This window comes from Coregonus clupeaformis, chromosome 24 (assembly GCF_020615455.1).
Source record: "Coregonus clupeaformis isolate EN_2021a chromosome 24, ASM2061545v1, whole genome shotgun sequence".
NCBI lineage: Eukaryota > Metazoa > Chordata > Actinopteri > Salmoniformes > Salmonidae > Coregonus > Coregonus clupeaformis.
This window is the reverse complement of record NC_059215.1, coordinates 37,667,762-37,684,742: the sequence shown is the minus strand read 5'-3', so window position 1 is coordinate 37,684,742 and position 16,981 is coordinate 37,667,762. Positions and strand designations below refer to the sequence as shown.

The 16,981-nt window shown below is 44.7% G+C and overlaps 1 protein-coding gene across 1 annotated transcript in view; it reads right to left on the bottom strand.

The window, feature by feature from the left end:
- The window catches only part of LOC121538195 (polyhomeotic-like protein 2), a 67,270-nt gene extending 60,028 nt beyond the window's left edge, over positions 1-7,242 (bottom strand). The window contains exon 1 of the mRNA XM_041846005.2: positions 7,160-7,242. The gene's annotated coding sequence lies outside the window, so the exon portion shown is untranslated. The remainder of the gene's footprint in view (positions 1-7,159) is intronic.
- Between the last annotated feature and the right edge of the window lie 9,739 nt (positions 7,243-16,981).

Below are 16,981 nucleotides of genomic sequence, written 5' to 3'. Positions count from 1 at the left end.
ATTTGTGTGCCCATGAAAACTGTTTTCATGCGTAGCCTAAAATATCAATATAATTTGATAAAGGGGTGCTGCCGTTAATAGCGCACCATCTCATAGACTCAGCAAGACTTTTGTCCCACTGATGGCCCATAAGGGGTCGATGGGTTTCGTATTCAGATTATAGATTTTCAGAACATTCACACCTAGCCTACTGGTCAATCAGCTCACAGTCGTCTGGACACTTTCCTATGTGCAGGGCAGGTCAATCATATTTCCGTCTCCTTTTCATATCGAAGAAATGCAACTGGTAGCCTATTGATACAGACTTTACATAGGCTATTGGTTCCAATAACTATAGCCTATTACTACTCCAATCAATGGAAAGATTTACTGTGCTGCCGACAAACAGCGGTGCAAAATCTCTAATTATTTGCCTATCCTAAAAAAACTCATAATGTGCTGTAAATGAATACCAAAAAACTGTGCTGAAAATGAAGGAATCTGCACAGCCCTTGCTAAAGCCAATAGATAAGGTGGCGGCGCTGAGGGCGCCCGTCTTGCCGGTTCCTGCTTGACTTTGCTTTTTTATGGCAATTGAAACAATTATGATGTTTGAGTAGGATAGGCCTATTCAAGAAATGTTCATAGGCCTAGTTTTATTATATTGATAATTATATTCTATAGAGCAAATTGAAAGAAAATTAATTATTACAAGGTTGAAGTAGCTTTTCTTTATATGTGCATGTTTTAATTAATTCATTAATGTATTAGTAGGCTTATAGATTACAATTTTAAAGTTATTCGCCCAACCCTATTTTATTTATTAAATAAAGGCAACGAATGCAGCTCATTTAAAAATATATATTTTATACGATATTCTGCCCATAGGAACCAATTTATATACAATCTTCTGCCTATATGAACACATTTATTTTTGGGCATAGGTGAACCAAGAGATATGAGAGCCTTTACGAGTTTCCCCACAGAGCCACTAGCCAGCCGTCGTTCCCGAGGCATGCACGGACGAAAGAGCGTCTGCTGCAGCCTTCACTGTAAAATATAACGCGTTGTGGCGGTGCTTCGGCCTAATGGAACTGAACCCCTCCCATAGCAAGTGACTGGGACTCCTGGTGCTCCCATTAAGGAAACACACTTCAAAGAACCCCACCCTCCTCCTCTCTCACTGGAGCTTCCAGGGGGGAGTTTGGCAGGGAGGGGGCTGGCAGAGGGTTAATTGAAGCTAGGAGGTGAGGGGGGTTGGGGAGTAAGCCTCATAAAGTTCCAGTTCAATTCTGAACTTCTGGTGGAAGAACAGCTACACCAACATCTCTACACCAACTGCCGTTTCTACACCATACGGCTGACAAATGGGAGTGTGACAAAGACATCCAACTGTCATGGCACGTCGTTGAAAAGCACGCTCTCACACACACACACACACACACACAAAGCAACCCTCCTCCATCCAATTTTGTGCATGAAGTACAGCACCTACAAACACACTGGTCCACCCAGTGAATCCATGGACATGAATTAGTAAAATAAACGTACAGTACGTCTAATGGACCCTCCATTAAAGCAGTGGTCTCCCAAGGACAATGCAACATGACGTTCTGTTTCCCCGACACCAGAAAAAGAGAGAGAATGGGTAAGCAGGTGAAGGGTGCCATTGCTGACACCAGGGGTGTTAAGTACTTAGGTAAAAGTACTTTAAAGTACTACTTAAGTCATTTGTTGGGGGGGATCTGTACTTTACTTTATTATTTATATTTTTGACAACATTTACTTCACTACATTCCTAAAGAAAATAAATTACTTTTTACTCCATACATTTCCCCTGACACCCAAAGTACTCCTTACATTTTGAATGCTTAGAAGGAAAGGAACATTTTCAAATTCATGCAATTATCAAGAGAACATCCCTGGTCATCCCTACTGCCTCTGATCTGGCGGACTCACTAAACACACATGCTTTGTTTGTAAATTATGTCTGGGTGTTGGAGTGTGCCCCTGGCTATAAGTAAATAAAGAAAGAAAAATAAAATGGTGCCACTGGTTTGCTTAATATGAATTTGAAATTATTTATACTTTTTCTTTTGATAATTAAGTATATTTTAGCAATTATATTTACTTTTGATACTTAAGTATATTTAAAACCAAATACTTTTACACTTTTACTCAACTAGTACTTTACTGGGTAACTTTCACTTTTACTTTACTAGTCATTTTCTATTAAGGTATCTTTACTTTTACTCAAGTATGACAATTGGGTACTTTTCCCACGACTGGCTGACACCTCAGCTCCTGTCTCTATTTCAGCATGGTGGAGTGTCAAATGGTGTGGTCTGCTCCTTCCAGCAATAACAGACACACAACACAGGCAAACGTCATTCATACACCCTACATTTCAAATGTGGTATCTTATCCACACAAACACAGAGGGTCCTGGGGAACATGCATCTGTCCGTAAACAATTCTAGGGTGCTGGCCCTCACTTGATGGTTTAATAAGAGAAAAAGAAAAGGAAGGGGCCAAGAATGGATCCCTGTGGTGTAATATCTGTAGTAAGTGTAATAAAGTAAAGTACATCCTCATGAACTGTAATAAGTTTATTGTTAAAAAAGAAACCATTAATCATGATGCCCATGTGGTGTGGTGTGTGGTGTGGGCTGGGGGGGCTTGTAAACTACGGACAAAACTAACTCTTACCCCCAGCAAGAGCTTTGACTGACTTTATGATGTGCCCTCCCCAGGGTAGCTTATACCATACAGAGCCTCTGCCTTTTATCTGGCTACAGTGGAAATACCCAAACTACGCTGTACTCTGCAGTCAGTCAATGTACATCCCAAGCTTGGCCCACTACCGACACCAGCACTTCCCTCATTTATATACTGTAAGTGGTGAAAATTATGACAATGATGACATCAGAAGAAATTGATTACATTTCAATCTCCAAAATGGTGGGCGGGGGACAACTCATTTTTAGGGGGAACCAGAGTATTTCCAATTTATAAACACCCTACCTGTGACTTCAATCTAACCTGACCACCACTGCTGGTATAATTTTATTTTATTATTTTTTTATTTTTTGGGGGGGTAACCCTTACAACCCTTTTTTAGGGTAGCCCTTACAAAGAGATTTGGAACTATATCAGTGGGTGTGTCGTGTGAGGGGAAACACCTCTCTCTTAGTGGCCATGGCCACTGGGCAGGCAGGGGGAGATTATTGGCCCTCATTTCCTTAAAATCCCCCCAATAAACCTGCCTGCTTTGTCTGCCAGGGTAGGGCCTTTTGTGTGAGACAAGGCAGAGTGATATACAGACTCTGTTGTCTTGGTTTCATTGATTGTGGAGCAATGCAGAGAGAGAGAGCGGCTTAGTGATGGTGTTGCGGCTGCGGATGCAGCACCTCGTGCTGTGGCTAATGTGAAGGAGGAAGACTATGAGTGATGGTGATAGTCATTCTCATCTGAAGTGCTCCTCCCTCCGTAGATGGGAGACATATATTACATTCCCCTTTCTGAGGGTCGTAACTCATAAACATTTAGTCACAACACATCTATTTATATATAAAGGATTCATTTAGACAAAGGGATTCAACTGTTGTGACCAGAAAGCAAAGAAATGAAGGGAAAAAGTTGTCTTGTGGGATAAAGGAATTACTGCACCTGCATGTAGCAAATGTACAAGAGCTACATTTACATGTGCGAAACAATATTGATTGGGAGTAGCTGAGCCTGAAGTGCATTGATTTTCCTAGGCTAATTTGCGTATAAATTGGCTGCTACTGGAGGTAAGGAAGAGAGGAATTCAGATGGGTGAGGCTGCCATGCCTGCACTCAAATCTACATGGCTGCCCATTTGTTATGATCACGCCTTAAATTGATAATGGACCTGGCACATGCTATAACATATGTGCACCATGCCTCATGCAGGTGCATTTCTGAGTGCCTACAGTCCAAAGAGATGTAGGACAGATGAGAGACTAACTTCAGATGTGGGTGTGCCTGCTCCCGAGTTTGGAAACTAGAGAGCCTTACTGGGAACACATGGAGGGAGGGAGAGAAAGAGAGGGAGAGAGAAAGAGAGAGAGAAAACATAGAGACCAGAGGAGGCTGGTGGGAGGAGTTATAGGAGACAGGCTCATTGTGGTTTCCATATGTTTGATACTGTTATATTTATTCCATTCCAGCCATTACAATGAGTATGTCATCCTATAGCTCCTCCCACCAGCCTCCTCTGATAATGACCCTTACAAAAAAAGTTTAATAAGTGAAATAGCTGTTCTCACATGTTGAGCTTAAATTTCACACGTGAAACCACATTTTCACATGTATAAAATGTTGAATTCACATGTTAACACCACCTTTTCACATGTCAGGAGAATAACATGTTTTCACCTCACATGTGAATTGCATGTTAAAAACGTTCACGTGAAAATCGAATATGCAGTTTCATGTGAGATTTTCACGTGAACGTTTTTCACATATGAAACTGCAAATTTGATTTTTATAATAATATGCCATTTAGCAGACACTTTTATCCAAAGCGACTTACAGTCATGCGTGCATACATTTTTTTGTGTATGGGTGGTCCCGGGGATCGAACCCACTACCTTGGCGTTACAAGCGCCGTGCTCTACCAGCTGAGCTACAGAGGACCACATTTTTTACATGTGATTGTTTTTCACATGTGAACTTGCAATTCCAAATGTGAAATCTAATTTTCAGTGTTACATGTAAGAAAACTCCACATGTGAAAATCTCACTTTCAGTTATGGAATTGCAAGTTCACATGTAGGGTTGAAATAATGTTATTCCATGTGTGTGTTTTTTTGTAAGGGGAGATCAAGAGAGTAAAAACACAAACAGACCCCACAGACCCCCAGGACAGCAACAAAATTAGACCCAACCAAATCATGAGAAAACAAAAAGATAATTACTTGACACATTGGAAAGAATTAACAATAAAACTGAGCAAACTAGAAATTGAGAGAGATAGAGAGAGAGAGAGAGAGAGAGAGAGAGAGACAAGAGACAAGGCAAGAATGGCCTTCTATGCCATCAAAAGGAACATAAAATTTGACATAACAATTAGGATCTGGCTAAAAATACTTGAATCAGTTATAGAACCCATTGCCCTTTATGGTTGTGAGGTCTGGGGTCCGCTCACCAACCAAGAATTCACAAAATGGGACAAATACGAAATTGAGACTCTGCATGCAGAATTCTGCACAAATATCATCTGTGTACAACGTAAAACACCAAATAATGCACCCAGAGCAGAATTAGGCCGATACCCGCTAATTATCCAAATCCAGAAAATAGCTGTTTAATTCTACAACCACCTAAAAGGAAGCGATTCCCAAACCTTTCATAACAAAGCCATCACCTACAGCGAGATGAACCTGGAGAAGAGTCCCATTAGCAAGCTGGTCCTGGGGCTCTGTTCAGCAAACACAAACAGACCCCACAGAGCCCCAGGACAGCAACACAATTAGACCCAACCAAATCATGAGAAAACAAAAATATAATTACTTGACACATTGGAAAGAATTAATAAAAAAATTGAGCAAACAAGAATGCTATTTGGCCCAAAACAGAGAGTACACAGTGGCAGAATACCTGACCACTGTGACTGACACAACATTAAGGAAAGCTTTGACTATGTACAGACTCAGTGAGCAGAGCCCTACTATTGAAAAAGGCCGCCGTAGGCAGACCTGGCTCTCAAGAGAAGACAGGCTATGTGCACACTGCCCACAAAATGAGGAGGAAACTGAGCTGCACATCCTAACCTCCTGCCAAATGTATGACCATATTAGAGACACATATTTCGCTCAGATTGCACAGACCCACAAAGAATTCGAAAACAAATGCAATTTTTATAAACTCCCATATCTATTGGGTGAAATACCCCCGTGTGCCATCACAGCAGCAATATTTGTGACCTGTTGCCACAAGAAAAGGGCAACCAGTGAAGAAAAAACACCATTGTGAATACAACCCATATTTATGTTTATTTATTTTCCCTTTTGTACATCATTACAACACTGTATATATCCATAATATGACATTTGAATTGTCTCTATTCCTTTGGAACTTTTGTGAGAGTAATGTTTACTGTTAATTTATTATTGTTTATTTCACTTTTGTTTATTATCTATTTCACTTGCTTTGGCAATGTAAACATATGTTTCCCATGCTAATAAAGCCCTTTGAATTGAATTGAATTGAGAGAGATAGTGTGAGAGAGAGAGCATAGGAAAAAGCGGGACCAGCGGGACCAGGAGGAATAACACCTGGAGTCACTTTCATCTGCTCCTAGACCTCCAGACCCTCCAGACCAGCTGCCTTGCCCAGAGGGGGAGAGGGGACAGGGTCATACCTCATCAGAGCCGAGGCACTCCAACCTGTCGACACTCACTTCCTAACGACACACTGAGTTACACTGAGTTCCGCTGCCTCGGCTGTCAGTAGCTCTTCCACAGATCTTTTATGATCAGTGTTCATACAGGTTATAGGTCTACAACTTCAATCTGGGTAAATGCAGTCTGTCTGTACTCAACGTCTACAGGCCTCCACTCACTGATCTTTCAATGCAAACATCAAATGGTTCCGAAAGCATGCCTTTTTTACATTACCCAGTGTGCATGTGTTGGGGGAGTGGCATGTGAGTTTGACATGATAGTAAAAGGAGAGGCTTTATGATGTCATAAGACAGTCATAACAGAGACTGCATGTTTTGATCCTCAATCAAGTTGACAGTCTGTCTACTTTGGATCCATGAATAGAGAGCCCATTCGGCAAGAATGCCATGATTTGAATCAAATCAGTCCCTGATACACTTGACAAATGAAAATAAAATGCAAAAACCTATACAGAACTGTTCCAATACTGCCCAGGTCAGACTGAAGTGTCTGAATAGTGTGCTGACGAGACTGCAGACAGCATGTTACTTGAGAGGCACACACACATGGATGCACACATACATATACACACACTTACACCAACAACACTTGCAGAGAATCCACGTGTACCAATTCACACACATGCACACATGCAAACATTAAATCATGCACACATACTCCAACAACAAGCACACAACAGAGCCAGAGGTACAGCAACAGCAAGGTATGAAAAATGACTTTCAAAAAGACACAAAGACACGCTTCCATACCTTCAACACAGGCCTCCCTCCTTGCCGTATAGGTTTCTTGTTTCTTTCCTGTTATACTACACCATATCTGGGTCTTGCTCTGCCAGCCTCAGAATAGACCAAGGGTAGTGGAGGAGCTGGGAAAAAATCCAGTATGAATTAGAATTCCAAAAGCAGTCATGTGATTCAAATGAGCCAATGTTTAGCATCTATTAGCCTGTGGCCCTTCCCCTTTTCCCTGGCCCTCCTCCGTTGTCTTGTAGAATGGCGATGACACCGTTGTAATACAGAATGCCTGTCATTGTCTCCATGGTAGCACGTAGAGATTTAACCCTTACTTGTGATGTTACGGCATCTCCCACAAAATTGGAGTTTGGTTAGAGTGTGTGAGTGGGTCTGCCATTGCTGTGCATTCATAGAGTAACATGCAAGTGCATTACAATGTGTGTGTAAGAGAGAGTCATTAAAGGGGACTATATAGAACTTCTGAAGCTTGACGGCCCTGCGTTTATGGCCCATTTATGGTCCAATGGAAAGTAATCTATGATTGAAAACAGAGTGCTCATTTTGAAACATCTAAAATATTAATGATTTGTTCTCGGTCTTGGGTAATAAAAGGTTCCGAAATGTAATTCAGTTGGAGGACATCGAAGGCTACTAAGTGATTGTATGCGTAATTGTGTTAGACACACAGGTGCAGACAGCAATAGGGTAATTAGGCAGGTCAGGAAATGGCTGGGGGACTGAGGGAAGTGAGGCTGCGTTATTCTACTTGAGGTGGTAAGAAGCTAATAAGTTCGTCATGCTTTTATTTGATGGCAGGATAGTTTATCAGCTAATCACATGTGGAAGGAAATAGCGAGAAAGATAGAGACGAGTACACGAAGAGGCAGGACGCAGACATTAACAAGGTCAAGGTTTACTAAACAATGACAAAGAGAAATAACAAAGATAAAGTAAACGACACGAAGCTAAACAAATCACACAACATCATCCAGAACAGTCCAGGGTTAAGTAGGGGTGGTGATGAGATGAGGTGCAGGTCCGCTGGAGGTGATTAGGGTGCGTTGGGTTTCCATTCCGGTGTTGCGCTCAGACGGTGGCTCAGTAGACCGGCGAATCAGAGCGCCGGAGGGGAGCAACGGGAGGAGACGTGACAGTACTCCCCCCCCCGCTGAACGTCGCCGGCCAGGAGGACGACCCCAAGGATGAGGAGTGGGCCGTCAGGGCGGCGACGGTGGAAGTCCCAAATTAGGTTGGGGTCCAGAACGTCCCCAGCCGGAACCCAGCTCCTCAGGACCATACCCCTCCCAGTCCATCAGGTAATGGAGCTGTCCCCCACGGAACCTGGAGTCCAGCAGGTCCCTCACAGAATACGCCAGACTCCCGTCAATGTCCAGGGGCGGAGGAGTCATACCCCGGGGGACGGCATCCGCCAGAGGAGCAGGAACCACCGGCCTGAGGAGAGACACATGAAAAAAAGTGGATGAGACACGGTAGTGAGGGGGAAGGAGCAGCCGGTATGATACCTCATTTATCCGCCGGAGGACCTTAAACGGCCCCACAAACAGGGGGCTCAGTTTCTTGCAGGGCAGGCAGAGAGGGAGGTTTTTTGTGGCCAGCCAGACACAATCCCCAGGCTGGAATACAGGAGCCCCACTGCAGTGGCGGTCAGCTTGGTCCTTCTGCCGACGAATGGCCCTCTGGAGATGGACATGGGCGGCGTCCCAGACCTGTCCGGCCCTGTGGAACCACTCGTCGACAGCAGGTGCATCGGTCTGGCTGGGTGTCCAAAGGGCCAGGGCCGGCTGGTAACCCAGGACACACTGGAAGGGAGTGAGCCCCATGGAGGAGTGAACGAGGGAGTTCTGGGCATATTCTGCCCATTGAAGAAACCTAGCCCACTCACCCTGCCGTTCCTGACAGTGGCAACGAGGAAACCTCCCCAGCTCCTGGTTAATGCGCTCCACCTGACCATTCGACTGAGGCCTATACCCGGAAGTGAGGCTGGCCGTGGCCCCGATCTTCTCCAGGAAAGCCTTCCACACTCAGGAAGTGAATTGGGGGCCACGGTCCGATACGATGTCCTCTGGAAGTCTATAATGCCGGAAGACCTGTTGCAACAGGACCTCAGCAACCTGGAGAGCAGAAGGAAGACCAGTTAGTGGCAAAAAACGGCATCATTTGGAGAACTGATCTACGACCACCATGACTGTGGTGAAGCCGTCAGAACGTGGAAGGTCGGTGACAAAGTCTATGGACAGGTGTGGCCAAGGTCGCTGAGGCACTGGGAGAGGAACTAGTTTGCCTGCCGGGGTGTTCCGAGGTGTCTTTGTTTGGGCACATACGGAACAGGAGTTGACGTAGCGAGACATCAGAAGCCAAGATGGTCCACCAGTATTTTTGGGCTAGAGAATGCAGGGTGTGCGCAATACCAGAGTTCCCCGCCGTAAGGGTAGTGTGCGCCCAGCTCAGCAGGCAGTCACAGACACTGGTGGGTACATACACGCGCCCCGGAGGGGCGTTGGCAGGCGCTGGGTCCTCCTGAGCCGCCAGGCGGATGTGCATCCTGGAGAGTGTGTCGGCCTTCACATTCTGGGATCCTGGGCGGTAGGACATAATTGGAAGTGAGTGAGAAATTGGGCCCACCTGGCTTGACGGAAAATGTTAAGGAGAGAGGTGAGCGGGGTGACTATGGAAGGTAGTGCTGAATGCTGTCTTCCACTCGTCTCCTTCCCGGATTCAGATCAGGTTGTAGGCACTCCTCAGGTCCAACTTGGTAAAGTACCGGGCACCTCGTAGCTGCTCGATGGCCGACGGAACTAGAGGGAGAGGGTACCGGTACTTGGTGGTGACTGCGTTCAGCCCCCTGTAGTCAATGCATGGTCTCAGTGCTCCGTCTTTTGTCCACGAAGAAGCTGGCGGAGGCAGGAGAGGTAGAGCGTCTGATGAACCCGTTTCAGGGTCTCCGCCACATACTTCTCCATGGCCTCAGTCTCCGCCATGGAAAGGGGGTAAATGCGAATCGTCGGGGGGTGTTGTCCCTCCAGCAGATCAATGGCGCAGTCCCAGGGCCTGTGGAGGGAGACACATAGCCTTTAATGAAGAGAAGACATCGGAGAGATCTGCATACTCACGTGGAATGTTGGGCTGGAGGGCGGACTCCGGACTCTCCACTAACGTGGAACAAACCACCGGCAGGCAGGTCTTCCGTCATGAGGTGGACAAGGCTGTGATCCTCATGGTGCTCCAATTGATGGTGGGGTTGTGTAGTGTAAGCCAGGGCAATCCCAAGACGATCCAGTGAAGGGGTGACATGATGTGGAATGACAGCTCCTCGTGGTGCTCCGGTAGTGTGGGAATGGTGATGGGGTGATCCGGAATCTATCATTGCGGTAGAAATGGAAGAGAAGGAATAACCAGTCACCGTTATTGGAACTAAAAACAATGGTTTTGTGATAGGAACTGACGTAACACTCACGGAGCGGCGACGGGAGTCATACCGCCTAGATAGGGAGCCGCCAGGAGATCTGTGGTCCGTGGTGGTGTAAGGGGTTCTGCCCACCTCCATGGGTGAAGACTCGGAAGCAGGGTGGCTTCCATAGCTCAGATGGGGTGAGCGTCGAGGCTCCGGGAGGTGTTGGGAACGCCGTCTCTCTCTCTCAACATGTCGTTAACACGGATGGACGTGGTGATGAGGGTATCAAGGTCCATCTCGTCGTCCCGACATGCGAGTTCCGTCTTGATGTCCTCCTGTAAGCCTCTCCTGAAGGCTGTGCGCAGAGCACGCTCATTCCAGCCGGAAGACGCCGCCACCGTGCGGAAGCTCAGAGCGTACTTGGACCCCTCTCTCTATTGTAGATGGAGGAGACGCTCACCCCCGTCCTTTCCCTCCGTGGGATGATCAAACACCGCCTTGAACCTAGTGAGGAAGGTTGGGTAGGGTAGTGCCACTGCCTCCTCTCCTTCCCAGACTGCCGTGGCCCAATCCAGCGCCTTTCCCTTAAGAAGCGAAATCACCAGCGCTATCCTGGCTTGGTCAGATGGAAATGCCCCAGGCTGACGCGCCAGATAAAGGGAAACCTGTAGCAGGAAGCCGCTACATTTAGTAGTTTTACCATCATAGCACTCCGGTAGGGCGAGGGTTCCCGCAGGAGTGGGTGATAGCACGGGAACAGGTGGATTGGGGGCACTCGCCGCTCCCTGAGGTGGAACCGGAGCGCTGGGCAGATTATGCAGAGTTTAAAGCTCTTCCTGCATGGCGGCGTTCAACTGGGCAAGCTGCTGCTGGTGCTGGTTGAGGCATTGGGAAACTCCTGCTCCATTCATTTTCGTTTGGTTTGTGATTCTATGATGAGTACTGAGTATACGAAGAGGCAGGACGCAGGAATTAACAAGGTCAAGGTTTACTAAACAAAGATAAAGTAAACGACACGAAGCTAAACAAATCACACACAACATCATCCAGAACAGTCCAGGGTTAAATAGGGGTGGTGATGAGATGATGAGTTGCAGGTGCGCTGGAGGTGATTAGGGTGCGTTGGGTTTCCATTCCGGTGTTGCCGAGGTGGTGCGCTCAGACCGGTGGCTCAGTAAACCGGCAAATCAGAGCGCCGCAGGGGAGCAACGGGAGGAGACGTGACAGAGATAGAGAGAATGTGCTGCTAAAATGCCCAGCAATAGAACAGTAAAGTGAATAATTACTACGATCAGATTGAAGCAGTTGTGCACATTAACACACTAACGTTTCACACAACAATATTTTGTGAAATCAATATTTAATCACTAAAAACAAAACATTAGCACACTTTAACTGAATTTTTATTATACTTCTAAAAAAGCTGGTACATTCCATGGAATTTGTTTAGTGTATGTTCGGTTTGAACAGTAATGTCCAATGGGCTGTTTGCAGGTGATGACAGAGGCGGTATGGGATGAATGGGAGCTCTGACACACACACACACACACACACACACACTATGGGATCCAGCCAGGATTAGACAGCCGCCTATGACTCTATTTCTCCCTGCTGCTGTACCACCACCACAGCTCCTCAGCTTCAGCCCTCAGCTTCCCTCCACAACCAGGACCATAGGACCAGAAGACCATGTCCACCACCAAGGGGGTCAAGACCCCCATCCCTGGCCCCACAGAGGCCACCAGTCTGGTAAGGGGTCCAAGCCAAGAACAGGTAAGGGCCAGGCCCGGGGCTTCATTTAATCTCTTACAGCTTTTTCATATCATATCTTCTAGAAAATGCTGTGGGTGGTGATAAGCCAGAGTTTTCTGGTAGAAAGTGTTTTTATTTTTAAGTATTCTTATAGGGAATGATATTACATCATGTTGATAAGCTAGACTTTGATTGATGGGGTAGTTTTACATTGTTCAGACATATCTTGGAGGAGTGATATTGTATTGTGCAACAGTGTTTATTATTTGTATGTAATTTTGTGTTTTTTAGCAATACGAAGAAGATGGGGCAAAATATCCATGGCTACATAGATACAGCTGTCTCGGTTTATATTATATGCCATAGTGCGGTAGATGGCGTGATTGTGGTGTAATCTGATTATAGTATGTTACTGCACGTACATGGAGCTGATGACTGAAATTAAGCATGTGCATACTGCGTGGTCCAGTTATAGCAGGCTAGTTATGACCTGGCTGTGACCTGGCTGTACAGAGGATTATATTCTCCAGCTCTACACAAACTTTATATCCTACTACTGCATAAAAGACATGGCTGATAGCCTGGGACAATGCTGAGCGATATGTAATCTAATCGCAAGTAGAGTCCATCAGTACCACTGAGATGTACTTGTCTGGGGGTCATATTGTCCTTACCCGAATCTGCTAAATATAGAATATCATCCATGTTTGTGTAACCTCTGATTTTTTTTTGTCAATGTCATTACAGTGTTTTGGGTGAGATAAATTAATCAGTATTTGACAATTTACTTTGCGAGCTTCTCCCATGTTAATTCTAACATTTAGACATATTTTCTGCAATTCCATTTCACCAACTCTTAATATTTAGGAACATTGAACAAATCGTGTGTTTTCTATAGCCTTGTGTTGATCTCACATCATGTGATAAAGCCTGGAGTAGTAGAGGGAAATATTTGATGTGGCATCACAGTAATGGGGGAGATGCTGATTGACTGATTGGAGGCTTTTTGCTTCATAATCTGGTAAAAAAAAACAGAAGAAGAAGGGAGTGTCTGTGTGTGAACAGTGACCTACTGTCAACTCTGGAATCATACACCACTACACACTGTGTAACACTCACTGGCCATGTCGCTCTTGATGTTGCTCTGTTCCCTAAATGCATTAAGGCCCTTATCCAAACCTGATACAGCCAAACCTAATTATTGTTGTATAAACTAATGTACTACTTTCTTTGTATGACGCTTATTTATGCAAAAAATTTTTTAGAGTTTCTGATCATCTGAAATTCTACTGAACAGAATATATAAGGAAAGTAAATGTTCAACTTTTAGGTATATCACTGTATTTACAGTCAAATTAATTGATGTGATTTCACCATAGTGGGTTGTTGTCGTTTTCTGACAGTGTTTGAACAGCTCAATGTTAACATATTTATATTTTGTGTGCTCTTTTATGTATGTGCAAGACAAATTCCCTATAAGGGCAATTAAGTTTCTGTTTTATTCTATGGTGTTCTTTTTTGTGCTCAAAATTATGGGTGTTATTATCCACAAGATGGCAGCAGCATACAGTACTGCCAAGAGGACCCTGCTACCAGGTTGCCCAAGCAGCTCTGTAAGTCTATGGAAGGTTGCTGGGGTATTGCATAAACCGAAGAGGATGCGTTCAAACTCATACAGGCCAAACGGTGTAGGCTACAGAACACGGTTTTCTCACATTGGAAGAAAAGTATCACTTTCTGTGGATAGACAATGCTTTTTTAAACATCTATTTTCATCTACATTCCTCAAACACACTGACTCAAAACATCATCCCTTTGCCAAAAGGGAGAGTGGCTATCTGAAAGCAATGGCTGATATGGATTTTAGTTCCCAGAAAACTGTCAATCACTGTCGAGAGATCCCTCAAAGCTAGAACAAGTTATTTTACTGTCATTCACTTAAATTCCCATGCTCATTAAGCTGATTCACCCATTCATTAGATTAGTCAGCACATTTACCAGCTTGACCCAGGGACCCTAGCTATGAAAAGGGGTGAAAGTAGATTACATTTCTTACCAGTACGAGACCTACTACTAACATCGCATATAGAATCCATATTAATTTAGTGATCTCCATGGGCCTAGTAGGCCTAATAAAGACTTGTCACATAACTTTTATCATGTATTACCTTTTAATGTGGCATAAACACAACCATGTTTTCATCTGATTGTCAAACAATCACTTCAAAAAGCGCTCCTGTTGTCCACAACACAATTTGGAGAGAAGGCCTATATGCCCATTTTCGAGTCTCATTTCCATACAGCTGACATGCGGTAATGTTAAATAATGGTGTAATTGCCTATAGTTTTCTTGGTATTTTGTTTTGATTATTGTGAGAGGCTCACGGTTTACCGGTACGGCGTACCCCCACCATTTATTTTGCCTGGACACCGTACCGGACCGTACCGCCTTACTTTCGCCCCTGGCTATGACTCATCATTGAACTGAATGACTGGTCAAATTCAGTTGACAGCCCGTTCTCCTATTTGCCCCAGTGGCAGAAAACAGAGAGGCAAAATTGTCCTAATTGGGCAAAGGGAATAAGGGGCCTACAGTATTTCGCAACAGGAGCAAACTGAGTGAGGCCTCTTGCCACAGAATTGTGGCATGAAACTGCATGCACTGTGCTGATGTGATATCACCATCTTTGTTGGGGTGATGGTTTCAATTTGACACCCCGCTTTCATGCTGTGCAACGAGCCTTTGGACAGTGTCAAACTCAATTGCAAAATGGCCCTTGATGACTGGGACAAGAGCGGTGAGAAAGTGAATGTGGGCATACTTGCTTTTTGTACACTGGCCATAATCTTTTGCCCCCGTCCACCACCGGATCAGGCCTTGATCCTTCTGTTGGAACTCAGTAAACTGGCAGACCCCATTCAACTATACAGTACAGCAGGTAGATCAGAGAAATGATGGCAGGCTAGGTTACACAGTAAAAAGTTTACATTTATACTACAACACGCTTGCTTGGCACTGGTTTAACAGAGTGAATTAGTTGTTTTGAGGGGAAATATCCTTGCACCAGCCTATCTCAATATTTGTTCTCTGCCATGCCTTGACTGTTCTACCCATGGCCTTGCATGTATTTGCTTACTTTCATGATTTATTCATTGTGCATAGTGTCTCTCAAAGCACGTATACCTTGTGTCTTTCCTCTGTTCTCTGGATTGGCCAGTTTGGATGTCCATCAACTGTGTTTGGCTGGGATTGGAGGTTGGAGGCAGGATGGAGGCAGGATGCTGGATTAGGCAGCAGGAACAGGTGGGCCTCAGGTGTCAGAGCAAGCATGTGGGGAGGGGATCAGGTTCCTGTCATGTGAGGGTGAGTCACCCTGGAGACAAGGAATATCCCCATGAGACAGCAGCACTGGGGGAGGTCACATGACCACCTGGATTAGGTGTCATGTTTTTACCCGAGCTCATCCTCCCTCAAGGGAAGTCAAGGTGGCCATCGGCCAGTTCACACCCAGCCACAGCCCTCAGCCCTCATCACCAATACACCTGCAAGAGAAAGGTGTGCATCTCAAACTTTCATTTGGTCTCACATGCAAAAACTTTGCAGTTGTTGTATTTCAGAGGGAATAAAATTAAACACAAAGGTTATTTTAGGTTAGGATTGAGTTTAAATTAAAACAATACTATGTTTAGCTTTAGAAATGATTCCGTTCTGAAAATTATAGGTGGTAACTTTGTGTGCAAACACTTAGTAAATCTGGTTCTAAGACCTGTATGTTACATCCAGCCACAGCATCATTCAGGTTTCAGAAGTGCTGGTATCAAACCATTGAGAAGCACTTCCTTAAAATAGAAACTGTACTCAACAGGATTACAGTAAGTGCTAGGAACAGTCCAGATAAGCACTCTCTCACCTGTACTCGCATGAGAGAAACAATGCAACACTGCCATGACAGGTGAGAGGGAGGGACAGACAGACAGACCGACAGACAGACAGAGAGACAGACAGACAGACAGAGAGAGCGAGAGAGACAGAACAAATTATCAAATAATATCCTGTAACAAATAAATAATGTCATTACTATGACAGTGCAGACCTTGTTCTTTCTTGTGAACATCAGTTGGCTGGCCTGTCTTATTATGCTATTCTGCTGTTTGTAGTTTGTTTGGCTAGCACACAACTTAGTAAAAACATAATGGACTCACCAAATAATTTAAGCCTATGTGTGGTGGAAGTCCTTTCAGTGGTAGATGAAGCCATGCAGGTATTGGATTGCAAATACCCAATGTACTTTCCACTATCCTGTTTCCGTTCTAGCTTTGTGGCATGTAGTGGCTGAAATGACAAGGAAATTAAATTACTCAATACTTGTCATAAAATAATAAAACGTTCTTTGGGGGAATTTGTTTACAGGACAAAAGGACTCAACTAGACATTGCTTAGCTTATCCTGTATACAGGATTGTCCCGCCCAAGGTGCAGTAGTAGTTCACCAACTAACATGTAAAAAAGCAATACTGTAGCCGTTTCCTTTCTCTGCCTACTAATCCATATTGTTGTGGATGTGGTCACTGTGGATGCGGTTTGTTCATTGTCTTGTCTTATCCTGAACTGTTGCTATGTTCACAATTTGTTGTGATCATCATTGCACACTGGCAGAAACCAGTGGTGGTCAG